General features: G+C 40.9%; 1 protein-coding gene across 2 annotated transcripts in view; it reads left to right on the top strand.

The window, feature by feature from the left end:
• RNF152 (ring finger protein 152) overlaps positions 1 to 18,325 on the top strand; it is a 204,580-nt gene that overhangs the window by 150,479 nt on the left and 35,776 nt on the right. Inside the window, exon 4 of one of the 2 annotated variants that reach the window (XR_014710470.1) lies at positions 5,195 to 5,336. The exons of the other annotated variant lie outside the window; for it this stretch is intronic. The gene's annotated coding sequence lies outside the window, so the exon portion shown is untranslated. The remainder of the gene's footprint in view (positions 1 to 5,194; positions 5,337 to 18,325) is intronic. 2 annotated transcript variants of the gene reach the window in all.

Below are 18,325 nucleotides of genomic sequence, written 5' to 3' on the forward strand. Positions count from 1 at the left end.
GTCAGAGGTAGGTAATGTAATTAGTGAAAATCAACATGGGTTTATGGAAAATAGATCCTGTCAAACTAACTAGATCATAGAATCATAGAATATTTTTTTTGGGTGAATCATAGCGATCTTTTTTTGGTGAGATTACAAGTTTGGTTGATAAAGTTACTAGTGTAGACATAAACATAGACTTCTTTAAGGGGTTTGAGACAACATTTTGATTAAAAAACTAGAACGACATAAAATTAACATGGCACACATCAACGGGAGTAAAAACTGGCTAACTGATAGGTCTTAAAATGTATCTGAAAATGGGGAATTGTCATCAAGCAGGTGTGTTTCCAGTTGGATCCCACAGGGAACAGTTCTTGGCCCTTCGCTATTTAACATTTTAATCAAGAACCTGGAAGAAAACATAAAAGCATCACTAATAATGATTGCAGATGATAAAAAATTGGGGGAATGCGAAATAATGACAAGGACAGGTCACTGATTCAAATCCATGTGGATCGCTTGGTAAACTGGGCCCAAGCAAACAATATGTATTTTAGTATGGGTAAATGTATACATCTAGGAACACAGAATGTAGGCCATACTTACAGGCTGGGGGACTCTATCCTGGGAAACAGTGACTCTAAAAGAGCTTTGGGATCATGGTGAATATGAATTCTTGGTGTGATGCCGTGGCCAAAAGAGCAAATACAATCCTGAGATTCATAAACCGGGGACTCTCCGGTAGGAATACAGACTATTTTACTTCTGTATTTGGTAGTGCTGCTGGAATACTGGGTCCAGTTCTGCTGCCCACAGCTCCAGAATGAGGTTGATAAATTGGAGAGGGCTCAGAAAAGAACCACGAGCATGATTAAAGAATTAGAAAACCTGAGCTCCTTCAGTCTATTTTAGAAAGAGAAGATTAAGAAGTGATTTGATTAGTCTATAGACACCTGCATGGGGAACAAGTATTTAATAATGGGCTCTTCAGTCCAACAGAGAAAGGTAAAAAAATGATCCAGTGGCTGGAAGATGAGGCTAGACAAAATCCTATTGGAAATAAGGCATAATTTTTTACCAGTGAAAGTAATTAATCATTGGAACAATTTACCAAGGGTTGTGGTGGAGTCTCCCTCACTGACAATTTTTAGATCAAGACTGGATGTTTTTCTAAAAGATCTGCTCTGGGAGTTATTTTGGGGAAGTTCTATGGCCTGTGTTATACAGGAGGTCAGACTAGATGACCGTTATGGTCCCTTCTGGCCTTGGAAACTATGAATCTATGAAACATATAAGTATGGAATTAAAATAAAATCAAATAGTATATTGATGAATATACTGTCGTCTGATTAGTGGTAGCGTAAATACAAGCTGTTTTCAAAGCCAACCAGAGCACAGCTTTCCAATAATAGTACAGTGGGCAATTCTCATGCACACCTGAATGTTCATCAGGCAAAATACCAGTACCTACCTGATAAATCATGTGGTATAATGGTAGTAAAGCTACTGGACATTATTTAGGAGCAGATGACCATTATCCTATGACAACAGGCTAGTCCAATTACTATCTTTTAAACATACCACTAATTGGAAGTGAAGTAGTTACTGTAAAATTGTTTTAAGGAAGGAGTGATTATCATGAATGATTTTTAATTGGAGTAACATTGTTTCCAAATCTGCTGCTGTTCTAGATGTTTTTTATATGGCTTTCTAGTCTGTGAACTGATTGTGATGCCATCCACAATGCAGTCACTGTGCTGCTAGAAACAGTTCTGAAGAGCTTTGAGGAACCTTGACCAGTAGTGAATGATGGTAATGGCTCAGTAGTGATTAAATCTAAAACATTTGCCATCATGTTGCCAGTATAGAAATTTGTAGGGGAAGGGAGACATGGCTGTGAAAACTTGGAACAATAAAGTGAGAGATTTGTAGAGGAATGTGGTTTGTCTTTGAGTAGTTTTCTGCCTACAGGAACTGCTAAATTATGTCTAAGTGGCTTCAGCAAACCCCACTAACTTGGCATGACAGACACTGGAAGACAGTGAAAGAAGCATTCACTATGAAATATAAAACTAATTAGCTATCTTATGACGGGTTGGATCACAGGAACCCCCTTGGGGCTGCCAACTGACGTGCCAAGACTACTTCTGCCCCTGCCCTCCTTGCCAGCTTGGGACTCCAGAGCCCTGCCTGGCTGTGCCAGACGTGTGTGCCGGCCACAAACACGGACCCAGGTCTGAACCATGTCCCACAAACTGCAAGCTTAACTGAGAGCAGCTTACAGACGTGTTTCTGTCTTTGAGACTCAGATGCCCAACTCCCAATTGGGTCCAAACCCCAAATAAATCAGTTTTACCCTGTATAAAGCTTGTACAGGGTAAACTCATAAATTGTTCACGTCTATAACACTGATAGAGAGATATGCAGAGCTGTTTGCCCACCTGGTATTAATACATACTCTTGATTAATTAGAAAGTAAAAAGTGATTTTATTAAATACAGAAAGTAGGATTTAAGTGGTTCTAAGTAGTAATAGACAGAACAAAGTGAATTACCAAGCAAAATAAAATAAAACACACAAGTCTAAGTCTAGTACAGTAATAAAACTGAACTCAGATAAAATCCTCACCCAGTAAGCTTCCTTTTACAGACTAGTCTCCTTCTAGTCTGGGTCCAGCAATCACTCTCACCCCCTGTAGTTACTGTCCTTTGTTCCAGTTTCTTTCAGGTATCCTTGGGGGTGGAGGGGCTCTCTCTTTAGCCAGCTGAAGACCAAATGGAGGGGTCTCCCACGGGTTTAAATAGACTTTCTCTTGTAGATGGAGACCCCCTTCTCTTTCCTATGCAAAGTCCAGCTCCAAGATGGAGTTTTGGAGTCACCTGGACAAGTCACATATCCATGCATGACTCAGTTTTTTACAGGCAGCAGCCATTGCCCACATAGTATCTTGAATGTCTCCGGGAAGACTTCTTATGTGGATTGGAGCCTTCCAACATCCATTGTTCGTTAAATGCTTCTTGACTGGGCACTTAACTTTGCAAATTCCTTTCTAAAGAAGCTGGTCAAATGCCTTACTAAGGTTATTTAAAATCAGACAAGTATACAGCCAATATTCATAACTTAAAATACAAAACTGATACATGCATACAAATAGGATTAATGTATTCAGTAGATCATAACCTTTACAGAGATATGTTACATGGCATATGTGGTATAAAACATAACCTAGTTATGTCATATATACAGTCAGAAGCATATTTCCATAAAGCCTTATGGGGGGTACCATCACATATCTGATTACCTTACTGATGCTAATTCATATAATTGGTTTCAATGAAGTTAAGGACTGACCATAGGGAGGTGGCCATTGACAAAGGAGGAGAAGAGAACAGGAGCAGAGATCTTTTTTCCCCCTTTCCTTTGGTGCTCTGAGAATTACTGTTTGTAACAAAGTTTCAGGCTTCTGAAGTACCTTGCTGAAGTAGCTAACTTATGCTTTTGATTAATTTTGTATAACTCAGTAAGCTGTAAATAAATGGATTAAAGAGCCATTTGATCTTCAAGAAGAGATTTAAAATTGCTTTGATTAAGTACTATGGGGATACAATGGATTATTATGGATAATGGATTAAGACAACGGGGGACATAGAGCTAATATTGTACAATATGTATTTATGTGTGTGTCTGTGTAATATACAGTTTGTGTGCGTGAGCATGTCTGTATGGGTGAGACATGTGTATGTATAAGTATATGTATTTATATGTATATGCATATATGTGTTTTACTCTTTATGGAATAAGAGGTGGCATGTGGATCTGTTAAACCTGAATCAAATTTGGATATTCAGCAGTGTGCAGTGACACCAGCAAGCCAAGACTGATACAGCACTTGCCTTTTCCCCCGTTCATGCGACTGTGGTGAAACTGATTCAGTCTAAAGGGGCAGGACCTTAGGCAAATGGCATGTGTTAGCTGATTGGCTTGGTATAAGGGTCTTAGACATGTTATGAAAAAAAACTTTAAAAGCACATAAATTTAGTGATGGTTGGTGAAAGGTGTCAGACTGACAGTCCTGGAGACTTGTCTTCTATATCCACATCAGTGATAGTGCAAGATTCCACCACTGTTCACTAATATGCCTCAACTTAGACTACCCCCAGCTACTCTAGGGTTGTAAAAAATAGGTTCTGAGAGAAGGATAAGAGATATGTGAAACTGATAGCGGGGGTGGGGGGAAAGACTAGAAGATCATGGAGATGCAGCCTTCAGCCCTCTCCTTGACAGAGTCCAAAAACTGCAGTCTTAGCTGTTAAAATGAGAAGCAGCCAGAAATTAAATGAACCTGAAAAGACCCCTCCAAACTATTTTCTTGACCTCTTTAGATCTAAAAATTGGCCCTTCTGGGTTTGAAGGCAGGTTTCAGCCTGGAGCATATTAAATCAGCAGCATTATATAAACCCTGGTGAATGGGAGGGGTGATGGAAACACTAATTCAGTCTTGACCTTATGAATGGCAGGCTACAGGACCCAGGTTCAATCTGTGTAATTTGCTTTCAATTTCTTTTTTTTTGGGGAGGGGAAGAAATTTATTTATTTTTACACAAATCCTCCCCTAACCCCTTCTCTTTCCCTTCATTTTAGTGAAGGATTCCTGGGGAAAGGTGAACTTTGCTGTGCAGATAGGGAAAGGTCTAGGCACATGACCTTTCTATGATATGGCAGTTCTCTACTGTGTGACTGATGGAATTTTTAATTCAGTAGTTTTATAGTTTATAATGACCCTGAGGAAAACACAAAAGCAACACCAGAAACAATACTCTGCTCCCCACCTACCAACCACATTAGAGTACCTGGTCCTTCAAAGTAAGTGGAGATGGTAGGATTTAGTTTGCACTGGGGCCTTGGGAAATAGATAAGACAGCTGTTCACTTCTGCTAGAGCAACAGAAACAGCACAGACTGTCCTCTGGGAACTGAATTAGAGTACAGTGTTGCATTATAAATATCATCGCCTAAATACAGATTGGGTTCTCTGAGACTGCTGAATAGACCCACGCTGTCTTAATACAGCAGGTTAAAGAACAACCTTTTCTCCATTCACTGTCAATGTTTGGAGGCGAGGGAGGGGGACTATTGCTGTGTTTCTGCTACTTAATTGATGCTGTGTCAGTCAGATGGACCTTTAATAATCAATTATGGCCTGATTTTTTCAGAGAAGCACCTGCAGCTCCCACTGAAGTCAGTTGTACGTGTGAGTGCTCAGCACCTCTCAAAATCAGGCCATGAGAAGAGTGCTTAGAACAAGGCATTGAAAGTTTGTTTAGACTCAGTCACTGATTTAACGTCTGACCTTGGGTAAGTTGCTTCACTTCATGTGTGCCTCATGTTACACATCTGTAAAATGGGGCATAATGCTACCTACAGTACCTCACCAAGGTGTTGTGAAACTTAGGGCATGTCTACACTGCAGCTGGGAGGTGTAAATCCCAGCACAGGTAGACATATGTAGACTAGCTCTGCGCAAGCTAGTGCCTAAACAATTCTGCCCAGGGCCTGCCCTAGATCAAATTGTGCCCCAGGTGAGGAGCATCTTTGGTTTGTTAAACTTTTGAATACCTTATATTTTTTATTGCATTTGTAGCCCATTTCATGACTTTGATGCACGATTTGCATGCATGATTTATCCCTGTCATATAAGATGATAAATTTGCATGTTAGGATCTGTGAATCTGTATTTATTCATTCCAAATATAAGTAAATAAAAATTCATTTTCTCTAGTTATAGAAACATTTTAATTGTAACTGAAATGTACTAAGGTCAAGAAATTGAACGGTGCACCAACATTGGGTGGGCCAGTATTAAATAGCGTTACAGTAGGTGACAGCCTTAGAATGTTGACCCTAGTCCTTTAGTTCCAAAGGTTGCTTACAGTTACATAATAAAACAAGGTTCACAATATCGCAGCTGGGCTACTTCATTTTGTTCCATCTCATGGATTGGCGACGCCTAGCCCCTTATATACCCACGAGGGCATGGCTGACAACATTCTAGGAGGTTCAAGGAAAATGTAGTTCTCGGAAAGTTTGGAAGGTTCTATGAGATTCTACGGAGGTCCGGAACATTCTAGGAGGTTAGTGAAAAATGACTCCACGTATGGAATATCTGAAACATTTTACTTCAAACGTTCTATTTTCCCTTTTATAGCTAACAACAAAAACAGCACCTTAACCCCATCGCCCCCCCGAAGCCCAGCACCTCTGGTGGTCACCTGGGTTGCCTGCCCCTAAAGCCAGCCCTGATCCTGCCCAACTTCCTTGTAAGTACTTGGAGGGCTAGTGAAAACCACGGCTTGTACAGCTGCAGCCATGCTGCTATTTTTAGGCATTAGCTTGAACAGAGCTGGTGGGTAATGTCTGCATGTCCACCTGTGCTAGAATTTATGCTTCCCCGCTGCAGCATAGACTTACCAGGACTAAATTCATGGTTTTTAACCAAGCCCCACTAAATGGTTATCTTGATCAAGCTTATCTCATTTGCCTGAAATTACATTCCACTCCCACTAGGAAAACAAAATGCTCCGGCCCCAGCCTGATGGCTATAGTGTAATCATTGCATGACTAATTCCATCAGAAGGGACCATGCCAGGTAACCTCCCCAGAAGACCCTACTCTTGCTCTTCATTGCCCTTCTTCAAGAATTTCCCTCATCTTTATCTTCCCCTATGAATGAAGATTTTTACTCCACACACGTTTAGATTTCCCAGCACCTTCATGCGGTGAGGCTCAGCCTGACAAGCCGCCAAAAAACAGCCAAGCAGGAGATAACTAATGATTTCAGTTGTCAGCTGTGAAAAGTGCCTCTCAGGAAATAAAATGATACTTGTGCCCTTTTCTTTCTTCTCCTTTTGAAGCAAGCAGTAATTTTATTCCAGATGCAGCATTTTTTTTTTGAACTACACCTTTACTGCAGCTTTACTTCTCAGAGCAACACTTAATTCATCACCAAAACTAAAATGGCTGTTAAGGCACCAGTACTGTGTTGAATGACCATTGGGTTACTTAAGATCTGAAGGTCCTGTAACTAACACTGAGCCAATTTCTCCAGCCCTTATTCAGCTCTCATTAGAGCAAAACTGTCACTGAAGTTACCGTATAACTATGCACTAGAAGCAAATGCCAACAGATCTTTAACACACATTCACCAACCTGTTTCAAAAGAGAGCTATAAATACAGCTACCCCACACTGAGCAGTGGTGTGAACAGTAATGTAAGTTACAAGTGAGAAAGACTGATTTTTATTCCATAGGGAAAAATCAGCTCCTGGAATAAGTAAAATTTCTATTGAAGTTAATGGGAGTTGCACCTACTTACACTAGGGTGTAAGTAGTTTGGGGGATAGACAGGTGGGTTGGTGCTTATATCTCACTCTCCTGTTAGATGCTTTTCTTCATACTTTTCCTGCCCCCTTGGCTAAGAGTTTAAAAATGGGTGCTGAAGGTTAGGTTCTAAAGTCCATATTTCAACACCTGAATATCAGGCCACTGATTTAGAAGTGCTGTGCCCCTACCAGCTCTCACTAAAGTCAACGACAACAACTCGGTACTCAGCACTGTTGAATTCCTTTTATGCAGGAGGATTCTCCTAGGGTCAGATCTGCTTGTGTTCCTCCCCCACTCCCCCTCCCTCCCCATTAAAGCACCAGAGTAATGTAAAGAGACCACAGCACAACAGAGAATCAGCCCCACCTGGACTCCCTTCTGAATCTGGCCCTCAGCCTTTGTTTTTCATCTGTTAAGAAGAGGGGATTGGAAGGACGTGTCCTTAGAGCAGTGCGGTTTGCAGAAGCTTTATTTTAAAACCTCTTTGGAAATGGATTCCTAACAGTGGAGAAACTGTAATGTAGGTTCAGTCTTAGTGGAGTTAGCTGGGAAATGGTGGGGATTTCCCCTCCCCCCACACCAAAATTTTTTATTACAATTACATTTTTTGTTATTTTCTGTGGAAAATTTTTATTTTCTATTGAAAATTCAAAACATTCTGTAAACTGATGTTTTTGGGCTGAGAACTGCCAGAAACTGAAAAAAAAAAATTGTTTTCTACTTAAAAATTCATCAAGGAAAGCAGACACTTTGTCAGTTTTCTTGTAATCAAAAGTCCCATTTGGGAGGTGGGGGTGGGGGAAAGCAGGGGGAGAAAGTAAGGAGAGGGTCAATGGAAAACTTTCAGCTAGCATAGAGTTCCAAGCTCTGTCTAGCAATAAAATGACCAAGCCATATACAGGGTAAGCTCAGTCATCTCCATTTAAAACAAACTCCAAATGAAATGACTCCCAGATGGATTCTGTGTCTTTGGAACAGTACTAGGCATTGTACAAACACTGAGTAAGAGAGTCCCTGCTCCGAAGATCTTCCACTCTATGCATAGCAATAAATTGGTGATACTGGAACTGAGTCTCACCAAAGACATTTCATGTGAGGACTATTAAATATCCATTAAATGGTAACAGCTTTTAATCTTTGCTGAGCTGGGCAGGGTTCAAACTATTGACCTACAGGTGAAAGGTGTTCTAGCTCATTAGCAATGTCCGAGGCATCTAGTACCATAAGTGCTAACAAAACAGCTGCGAGAATAAAGCTTGTTTTCTGTAAAGATAAGTTCATTAAGACACTTTTTCTCTCTCTCTGGATCTTTACATCTTTTTGCACCATCATGCAGTAGTGGCAAAAACTGTTACACTCAAGATATAATCTTAGGGGCTGGAAACAGGAGTTGATAACAAATCTCTTTAGACGCATAGTACAGTATGCAAATTATGCCCCCCCCACCGTTTCTTAAGGAACCTTTTTAAAATGGTGTGGAAAAGAAGTGAGTGACTTTCTGCAATGGAGTTAGAGGAGCAAAGGAGCCTTATTCTCTTCTCTGCCTGGTAAGTATGTCATTTCTCACAGCATTTTGAAACCTTCATTTCTGTCCCAGGTCACTAATATTGGTTGACAAGAGTCAAAAACTGGGATCGCTCATTTTGGTTAATAGAGTTTCAAAATTATTCTAAGTATTGACTTTCATATGACCAGAACTTAGCATTTTCATTCATGCAAATATTGTCCAATCAGGGTTTTATTGATTAGTATTTTAGGAGTTGCAGTTAAGTATTCGGTTACCTAGAGCACTGTATAATGACTAGTATTACTATATGTCCTTACTAGTTATTGAACTTAAATTTGAATCTTGAAATGTATTCCTACCAGGAATTCCTCTTTTTTTTTTTTTATCCACAAAAAGAAAAAAATACCCCTGTACTTTGGGTAGTGGCTTACCTTCTTCATTCCAGAACTGCTTTTGTTTCCTTTGACTCCCACAAAAAAATCCCCCAAAACAAACCCCCAAACCTTTCCTTTTAAAATAGGTCTGGGTGGCTGGGAGACTTTGTTTCATATTTGAACCATCCTTGATAGCAGGATTTTCAAATTATTAGATGGGGGTAGGAATCTTATTGTCTTTATATATTTGTAAAACACCGAGCATTCTATATAGGTTCTTATATCACCCTAATACAGTATCGGAGCACTTTGCAGTAGTGCATTAAGTGATGTGACTCAGGGCTTGTCTATGTGGTGTGGCAATGGGGGTGTGATTTCTGAAGCACTATGTTCATGCACACTAGGTAACTTTCACTGTGTGCTCACAAGTCTAGAGCGGCTAGTGAGCATGCAACATATTGGTGAACTTTAGAAATCACCCTCCTCACCCCTGCCCTGTACACACTACTGCACCCTGAGGCAAGCTCTAATACCCATAATATATGATCTGTTCTCTCTCCCATCCTCTCATCAAAGAGAGAGTTGTGTGTGCTGGATAGGGATTTATTTTTTTTAAAATGCATCCATTGCTATGTGTTTATATTCTAGAAGGCAGGTTGACGAAGAAGTGCCTTGCATTTAGATCAGAAGGTGGTGATGATCCTTAGTCCTAGGGGAGCTCATCCCACAGTCTAGGGCTAGGCCCTGAGAAAGCTGTCTCCTGAACAGACAAATTTTGACCTTGTGGTAGGTAGATCCATGTTGCCTGAGGAGCGGAGTTGTGGACCACAGTCCTCACCCTGAGCTGTAGTAAATATTTTAGATATCTTTGGTGCAGGCCACTGAGTGCCTTGCAGATAAGGACTGACACCGTGGATTTGCCTCCGTAGTCTATGGGAAGCCAGTGTAGAAAGAGGACAGGTCTCATGTGTTTGTGGTAGGGCCTGGTTGCTGTACTATTTGCAGTTTCTAAGGGCTGATGATTTCATGCATGTGTATATTGCACCCATCTCCTCCTGATTATTACCTCCTCTGAAAGCATCACATCAATATTAAGACTTGATTTTTCAGTGGTTTTGAGAACCTAAAATCCCCCCTGAAGTGCAGGTGCTCAAAACTTAGTAATGATAAGGCCTGGCTCTCACAGCACTTTTCATCAATAGAGCTCAAAGCTCTTTACAAGAGAGGTATCATCCCCACTTTACAGCTTGGGGAACTGAGAGGTGAAGTAACTTGCCCAACGTCACCCAGCAGACCAGTGGCTGAGCCAGGAATAGAGCTAAGGTCGTCTGGTGTCTCAGTCCAGTGGTCCATCCATTGCAACCCCCTTGGGACAGGATCTTTTAAATTGTACTGTAAAGCATCAAGCACACTTTTACTCAGAATAATCCCTGATGTTGACATCCAAATTTTAGTCTGAAATGCTTGTGTCCCCGATCTGGCATTAAGCTCTTCTATATTTTCTTGATATATTTTTTTTTTGGAAGCCCCAATTTTGCAAATATGCTGAGTCCACCCAAGATTTTAATACAATTTTAATAAAATTTAGCTTTCCCTGTAATAACACAATAAAATCTGTGGGGTATTACAAGGATGGTGCTGTCTATGGCACAGTCAAGTGCTTCTAATTCCACATGGGTGTGTTCATCTGACAGCTACCATGAGGTTTTTCTTTATTGATGATCTGGAATTTATTTTGGCCTTACATACTAATCTCTCTTTCTCTTTGTTTTGCTGGGAGTGAACTAATTTATCACGATCACTGGGAGCTGCCAAGTAGTCTCTGAATGTTTCACTTGTGCGACTATCCCTCTAGAAAGTGAACGGGCCCCATCAGAATGTTCTCTCATTATATGTGTTAAATGATGTGTGTATTACAGTGGCAGATGCCCTGATGTCCTACTGCATGAGAGGTGGATTTGGACCAGGAAAATATGTCTGTTACAGTGTTCTCTTTATTTCAACTAACGCTCATGCAGCTTCTAGGTGAAATTCAACCTAACCTTGCTTTTTTTAGTTTTTTTTTTTTTTGAGAAGTCAATGTACCCCTATTAATTTCTAACGCTTCAATGGGAGTACATAGAACCTATAGCCCTGTGTATAACTCTGCTATAAGAGAGACCTGGATTTGATTCTCATCGTGCTTAACAGCCTTTGGAAGGGGAGAAAGCCATTTTGCAGTGATTACACATCATTTGGCCAAAGGAATGTTGCTGAGATATTTGCTCAATCCCCTTCCTTCTTTAGAAAATTGCAGTGTAGGGACTTATATGGGTAGGTGTTAACCAGGGAAAATAGGATTCTTTGGGATCCAAAAGGAAAGGGGACTAGATGATCCCCCGCAAATCTATTAGGATTTCTCTGGACTTTGTGACTAAGACTTTAACTTTCTGTATGACCTTGAGGAATAATACCTAGCTCTTATCATCAGTAGCTCTCAAAGGGAGGCCAGTGTATTAGCTGTATTTCACATATGGGGAAACTGAGGCACAGGGCAGTGAAGTGACTTGTCCAAGGTCACCTAGTAGGCCAGTGGCAAAGCCAGGAATAGAACCCAGGTCACTGGAGTTTCAGTCCAGTGTTCTGTCCTCTAGGCCACATATGACCCGTATCTTCCCATCATTTGCAAAACACCAAAAAGTGTACCAGGTGTTGGATAGCACTATTAATCCATGCTTCTTTCACTTAGTTACAGAATCAACCTCTTCCACCACTGTGAAAATTTTCATGTTACTTTGCAGATGAAATCTCTCATTCCACTGCATCAGAACAGGGTCTTGAACAGACAAATAAGGAGTTGTTCTGGGAGAGCAAAGGGAAATGATTCCCAACCACAAACTACAGGAGGGTAATGATCCAGGTGTACAGAATACAAAAGATTTTGCAATGTAAAAATGTTGCTGGTACTTATTTGGGGTGACCTACATAATTCACTGGTGGTATCATGCTTTAAAAACGTAGAAGGAATTAATTAGTTAATAAATGAAGTTAATGGAGAAAATGACCAGGAATTTTAAAAGAAGTATAATTAACAGGAATGGAACTCATTAAGTTTTGAAATATGAGGCAGCCACTCTACGGCTGTGATAACTAATGGGAATTCAGAGCAATTAAATTGGCTGTACGAGGGCTCTTCAACTGGCCCATAAACGCAGTCAGAATACATGGAGTATTGCAGGGGAAAGATGGTAAGATACTACAGTGACAACAATGGTTACAAAGTTCAAAAAAAGTCTATTCTCTAGGTCAGAGGTTCTCAAACTGTAGTCCGCAGACCACCAGTGGTCTATAAGCTCCCTTCAGGTGGTAGGGTGACCAGATGTTCCGATTTTATAGGGACAGTCCTGATATTTGGGGCTTTGTCTTATATAGGTGCCTATTAGCCTCCACCCCGTCCCGATTTTTCACACTTGCTGTCTGGTTACCCTATCAGGTGGTCTGTGGATAGTTCCCTCTAAGGTGCGTGCCTGGGTGGCCACACATCAGAGAATGAAGGGCCACCCACCTAATTAGTAGAGCCGCGCAGGTGAGGCTCCACTAATTAGGTGCCTGTACCCTGGAGAAGACGCATATGTAAGGTGAGGTGGTGGCCTTGGGGGGAATAGGGGGTAGATGGGAGGGGGCAGTGGGGTGAGAAGAGGGGGTGGGGAGAATTTGGGACATCTGGGGCTGAGGCGGCCAGAGAAAGAGGCAACTTTCCCCAGCTCCAGGGCTGCAGCTGCCAGAGAGAGACAGCCCTCCTTCCCAGTCCCAGCTCTGTGGCTGCTGTGGAGGGGGAGAGGGCACATCCATTACATTAGAAAGGTAAGACTACTGATATTAAAATATGAGTTGTGGGCTTCTATTTGTAGAGCAAAGAAAAGTTAATAAGGTTTTTATTTATATATATAAAATCACTTTTATCCAAAGCACTTTACAATAGTTAGCTAACAGTACAAACATTTGGAAAGATCATTAAGTGGTCCGCTGAGACCCTCAGCAATTTTCAAGTGGTCTGCAGGGAAAAAAACAAAGTTTGAGAGCCACTGCTCTAGCTCATATCAAGTTACATGTTCATGCAATGATCTATAGAAATCTCACTCATGGGTTTTTGTTTCCCCAATAGCAAAATGAGAAGAATTTTCTGACTTTGTACGTTTCTCTAGAAATGACATCTAGTACAATGACTCTGTAGGCAGGTTCTTCTGTGGGCAAAGCACAGGTGGGTCCCCTCTCCTCAACTGGGGTCAGGGCGTGAGGCAGGCAACACCACAGCATTTGCATTGCCCCGGAAACAGTCAAGTGGTACATTGGGACTATAGGTGCAAACATATTTAAAAACAAACAAAAAAACCAGGGCGAGGCTAAGTGTGAGAAAATGAGGCCAGTGGTCAAGTTGTTGCGGACCTCCCTAGGATAGTATATTGAGGTGGGAGTAAATAGCCACCCCTCTAGGGTTTGTGCACTAGGGTGTCATTTCAATAATATTTGTGAGGAGAGGCAAAATTGTGTCAGCCTATAGAACGTTATATGGGATTATAGTGTATCCTGCAAAGTCGGGAGAGTGGAAGACATGATAGCACATATAGATCCACGAAAAGGATTTGGGGGGTAGGACACCAAGGTCTGGGGGGGTGTGGGGGCAACAGCCCCCTTTGCCCCATAGCAAATGTTGCCCCATATGAGATCACTGGATCTGCATAAACTTGGATCTTGTGACCATTTCCTCATCATATCCCCAGCTGTATTGCCGTCCTACATCCCTGGTTAAGCAGAGCCACCATAAAGACCTCTTCCATTGTTTTCTGGGAGCCATGAACTCCTGCATGGCTGCTCCTCCTCCTCCCTTAACCGCCTCTTCCACACGTACTGCCTCAATGCACCACTTCAGCGGGTGAAGAACCTTGGACTGGCTTTTGCATCAGGGCAAACTTCACCCCTTAGGGGGTGTGTGAGAGAGAGAGAGTCGGGGGGCTCTAGTGAGGTTTCATTGTCTGGTCCTTCTGCCTGAGAGTGAATGTCCCCCCCAAGTGAATAAAGCTTACACCATAGATAGTGTGTTAGGGGAAAATCTCACATTCCCCCTCAGGGCTAGACAGATAATAATAGGTGTGACACTTTTGTTTACTTGATATGAGTAATTGATCTGACCCCCCCCCCCTTCATTGTGCTCAAACTGGTCACTCATTTAATCCCTGCAGCACGTATAATCTGAATTCCCGCTCACCTTGAATTTTCAAAGATGACCTTCTAGCCAAAGACCAGTAGGTGTTATGTTGTATTGCCTTGTGTGTGCAATATTTTTTCTGATTTTTGACCTTTGGAAAATAAAATTTCACCTACTATTGCCTATTCCTCCAGCCTTGTGATGAGGTAATTTCTTGTAGTGGTGGGTTCTGTTTTTTGTTTTGTTTTATTTTTTGTATGTCTGACCTGTGCCTGAACCTGGTTCACTTTATATACACTTATTCACCTTACTTTTTAAATTGAACTTTTACCCGTCATGGGCTGAAGGGCAGGTTAGATTGCTGGTCTTTGGTTAATTGCAAGTGCCATTATTTTTTATTTGCAGTACTTGAGCAAGCAGGAAAACAGCAGGTTAGAGCTCATTTGCAGTGAGATCACGACTCAATTAGTGTGTTTTGAGTAAAAGGATGTGGTAATTAAGAGCATGGCAGTTGCAGCATTGTATGTCAGCCCCAAAGCTGAGAAACCTACTTGAACAAATTCCCAGTGGAAGAATCAAGGATTAGAAAGAATCTATGCAAGTTCTGAATGCCTCCTGGAAACTACAGGCATCAGAGAAGGGTAAAACTAGGGATGGTACTGCAAAACTTTGTCCTTCTGGGTTTTGGTTTTGCAAAGTCAATGCCAAGGACTCTTTGGATCCAGGCCCCAGTTTATCCAAAGAATCTCTGAGTTTTGGAAAGGTAAGTGATTTGGGTAATATTTCATTTCTGGAAACAAAAGTAAATACTCCTATGTATTCAAGAAGTTTCCTATATCCTGTAATTCAGAATGGTGCATGGCAACCTCAAACATGCATACCAATTTGGCTCTTCAGACTGCAATGTCAAAGGCTTGCTTATAGGTCTCCACGATCCCTTATTATGAAAAATGTCTTGCCCTTTGGACTCATTGCCTCTGTCCCCACACGGATTTCCTGTCCTCCTGCTTTATACTGTTGTAAATCACAGACATCTGTAATGCTGAATTGTGAATCTGAGTTCCTAGAGAACTTCATCATACACCGCAATGAAGGAACTCATCCCTCCCTATTTCTAGATTTTTTTTTTTTCTCTACTAGCTTGTAATTTTGCTCCTCATTTGGGTCTATTCACCCTGGGGCACTGAGGAGTCAGATCCTACCTTGCTGCAAAATGATGTTAACAGAGCTAAGTCAATTTTACAGCAGCTGAGGATCTGGCCTGTTTATTCAAAGTGTAGCCTGGGTAAATGCATTCTGAAACATTGACGGACCATGTTAACATTTTTTTTTTCCTGTGTGAATATTTTTAAATGACAGACATACTAAAGGATTTTAAGTAGCTCTAAAGAAGAGAATGCAGTACACAGAAGCAGGGATGCTACAGCAAAGCCTTCCCCGATACTTCCACACTTGCCAAGCTTTTTTTGGTGTGTGTTTCGCTTTTAATAATTTAAGTTTGTTCCTGTGCCATCAAAATTAATGACAATTTTGCCGTTTACTTGATTGGAACAGGATCAGTGCCATATGAGCATCAATCATTGCATTAGGGCACATTGTTTATTTCTGTGTGCCCAACAGTGTGTTAGGTGCTTAACAGAGGTCCTAGAAAGGTTCCGTCCCTGCCCTGTTGAGTTTACAATTACAGCTGGCTGGCAATGTTCAAAAACTGCCAAATTTCATTTAAAAATAGGGTGGAAAAATCACTTTTTTTTTCTATTTCCTGATCATCTCACAAGTCCGTGATGCTGCAAACATGTATACACGTGATTAACTTTAGGCATATGAGTAACTTAATTTAGCTTAACTTTAACCGCGGAGCTGAAGGAGACTGCTTCTGTGTTTAAAGTTAAACATGTGCCTGACTCTTTGCAGAATCAGGGCCCAAGTGTAATGTGACTGTGAGAAAGCAGAAGGCAGAGGAACAACCAGTGTCAAAACCATGAGGCCGTGTGGTCACACGTTTTAAGCATGGCTAAATCAGTGATTATTTTTTTTAAGCTATAAGACAAAGATGTTGAATACTATTATATTGCTTATTAATGAACTCAGGCACCAATGAAACTTGGCAGAGGAACTATCTCCAGCTGGGGACACTCCACTGAGCTGTATCTTGTTGAATTTATAATCCCAAACAATAGAATTTTCAAAATTGCCTAACAGCAGTTGCTATGGCCTTTGGGTACCATTGAATACTTTTGAAAGCCTCTCCCCAAATGCTTTATATCCCACATACAAATTTTGGGGTAAAATCACGTCTCTCTTCATATATTTTTAAAAGCATGGAATCTACAAAATTCTTTTAGGAAGCATTTATATGTATGAGTGAAAAGTGTCTGGTTCAGTGGAATCACCAGGAAGCTGATCTTTTTGACTTAATTTTCCACATCTGCTCCCTTTCCCTTCCACCTGTATTCAAGATTCCAGGTTTGTCCATTTCTACATAAAACTGGACCCAGACTCACTCAAAAGGCTCATGATTTGAGTTTGTAATAACAATGTGAGTATTGTCAAACCAGTGAGCATAGATAGCATAGTTTTTTAGCAGCGTATTGTTAAAGGTTTCTAGCTAATTGTTCTTGATGACACTTGTGGTTTGCCATTAAAAATGTTCAAGAGGCCAAATAACCAAGCTTAGCCAATTTATTGTCTCAAGACCAAGTAGTACAATACAAAAAGGAAGCATACATACCATTCCCTCTGGGAAGCCATTTCTCACAACACACAGTTCACCTTACATAGAAGGTGTCAAGTATCAGAGGGGTAGCAATGTTAGTCTGGATCTGTAAGAGCAGCAAAGAGTCCTGTGGCACCTTATAGACTAACAGACATACTGGAGCATAAGCTTTTGTGAGTGAATACCCACTTTGTCAGATGCATACCCACCGACGAAGTGGGTATTCACCCACAAAAACTTATGCTCCAGTATGTCTGTTAGTCTATAAGGTGCCACAGGACTCTTTGCTGTTCTTACATAGAAGGTCTGCTCCAAAATATGCATTCAAAACCAGACATATGTATAGCATATTTTTTTAATGAGATAAAAGCACTCTCACCCTAGACTAAAATTTACCAATCAGTTTTTTATCTTGTTTTTTCTGGTACAATGATGTACCTTTCCTTATCTCCGTTTTGGATACTACATTCCAAACTAGGTGCCCATTAATGTACCTCCCAAGCTTGTAGCAGGGCAGGACATTAATGTGTCTTGTCTTTGACAGATTTCATATTTGCCAAAGCTGACTTTAACTTTGCAAAGTGTTCTGGGATACTTAGCATGGGTGAATAGAATTGTGGAAAGAGTATAATGCATTGTTAACATAACTCTGCAATGCCTACACATATTTTAATGTCATGCATCTAATACCTATTAATGTGTGTGTTCGCTAACCCAGCTATAGTTAGGATCTGAGTGGTCTCTTCCATTTGTTTTACTCGTAGAAATGTTTGCATCAATAACTGCTCTTGAAGATAGTATAGAAATAAAACAAGCATTGTGCAATGGTCTAAATCTGAGAACAGGTCTAGAATTCAGATTGTTCTCTGAGCACGTGCTCCAGATTTGACCTTCCATCTAGTGCATATTTTCAGGGATGAGGATAAGGATTTTGTTTATGTTATGCAGAGTGTACAGTAGCGATGCCTTCACTAAGTGTGGTGAAAAGAGTTTTACTTCCTCATAGCTTTTTAAATGAATGACAATGCTCCAGTGTCTTCTAAATGGACTCTCACAGAAATGATTTTTAAACTGAAATGAGCAAAAGGGGAAAGTACATTTCCCTGGAGCCATATAACAAGTGATGGAAAGCTATGTCAGGTAGCTTCACACACATGAATCCAGATAATTAGACTAGAGATT

Source organism: Lepidochelys olivacea (genome assembly GCF_965140295.1).
Source record: "Lepidochelys olivacea isolate rLepOli2 genome assembly, chromosome: 2".
Lineage (NCBI taxonomy): Eukaryota > Metazoa > Chordata > Testudines > Cheloniidae > Lepidochelys > Lepidochelys olivacea.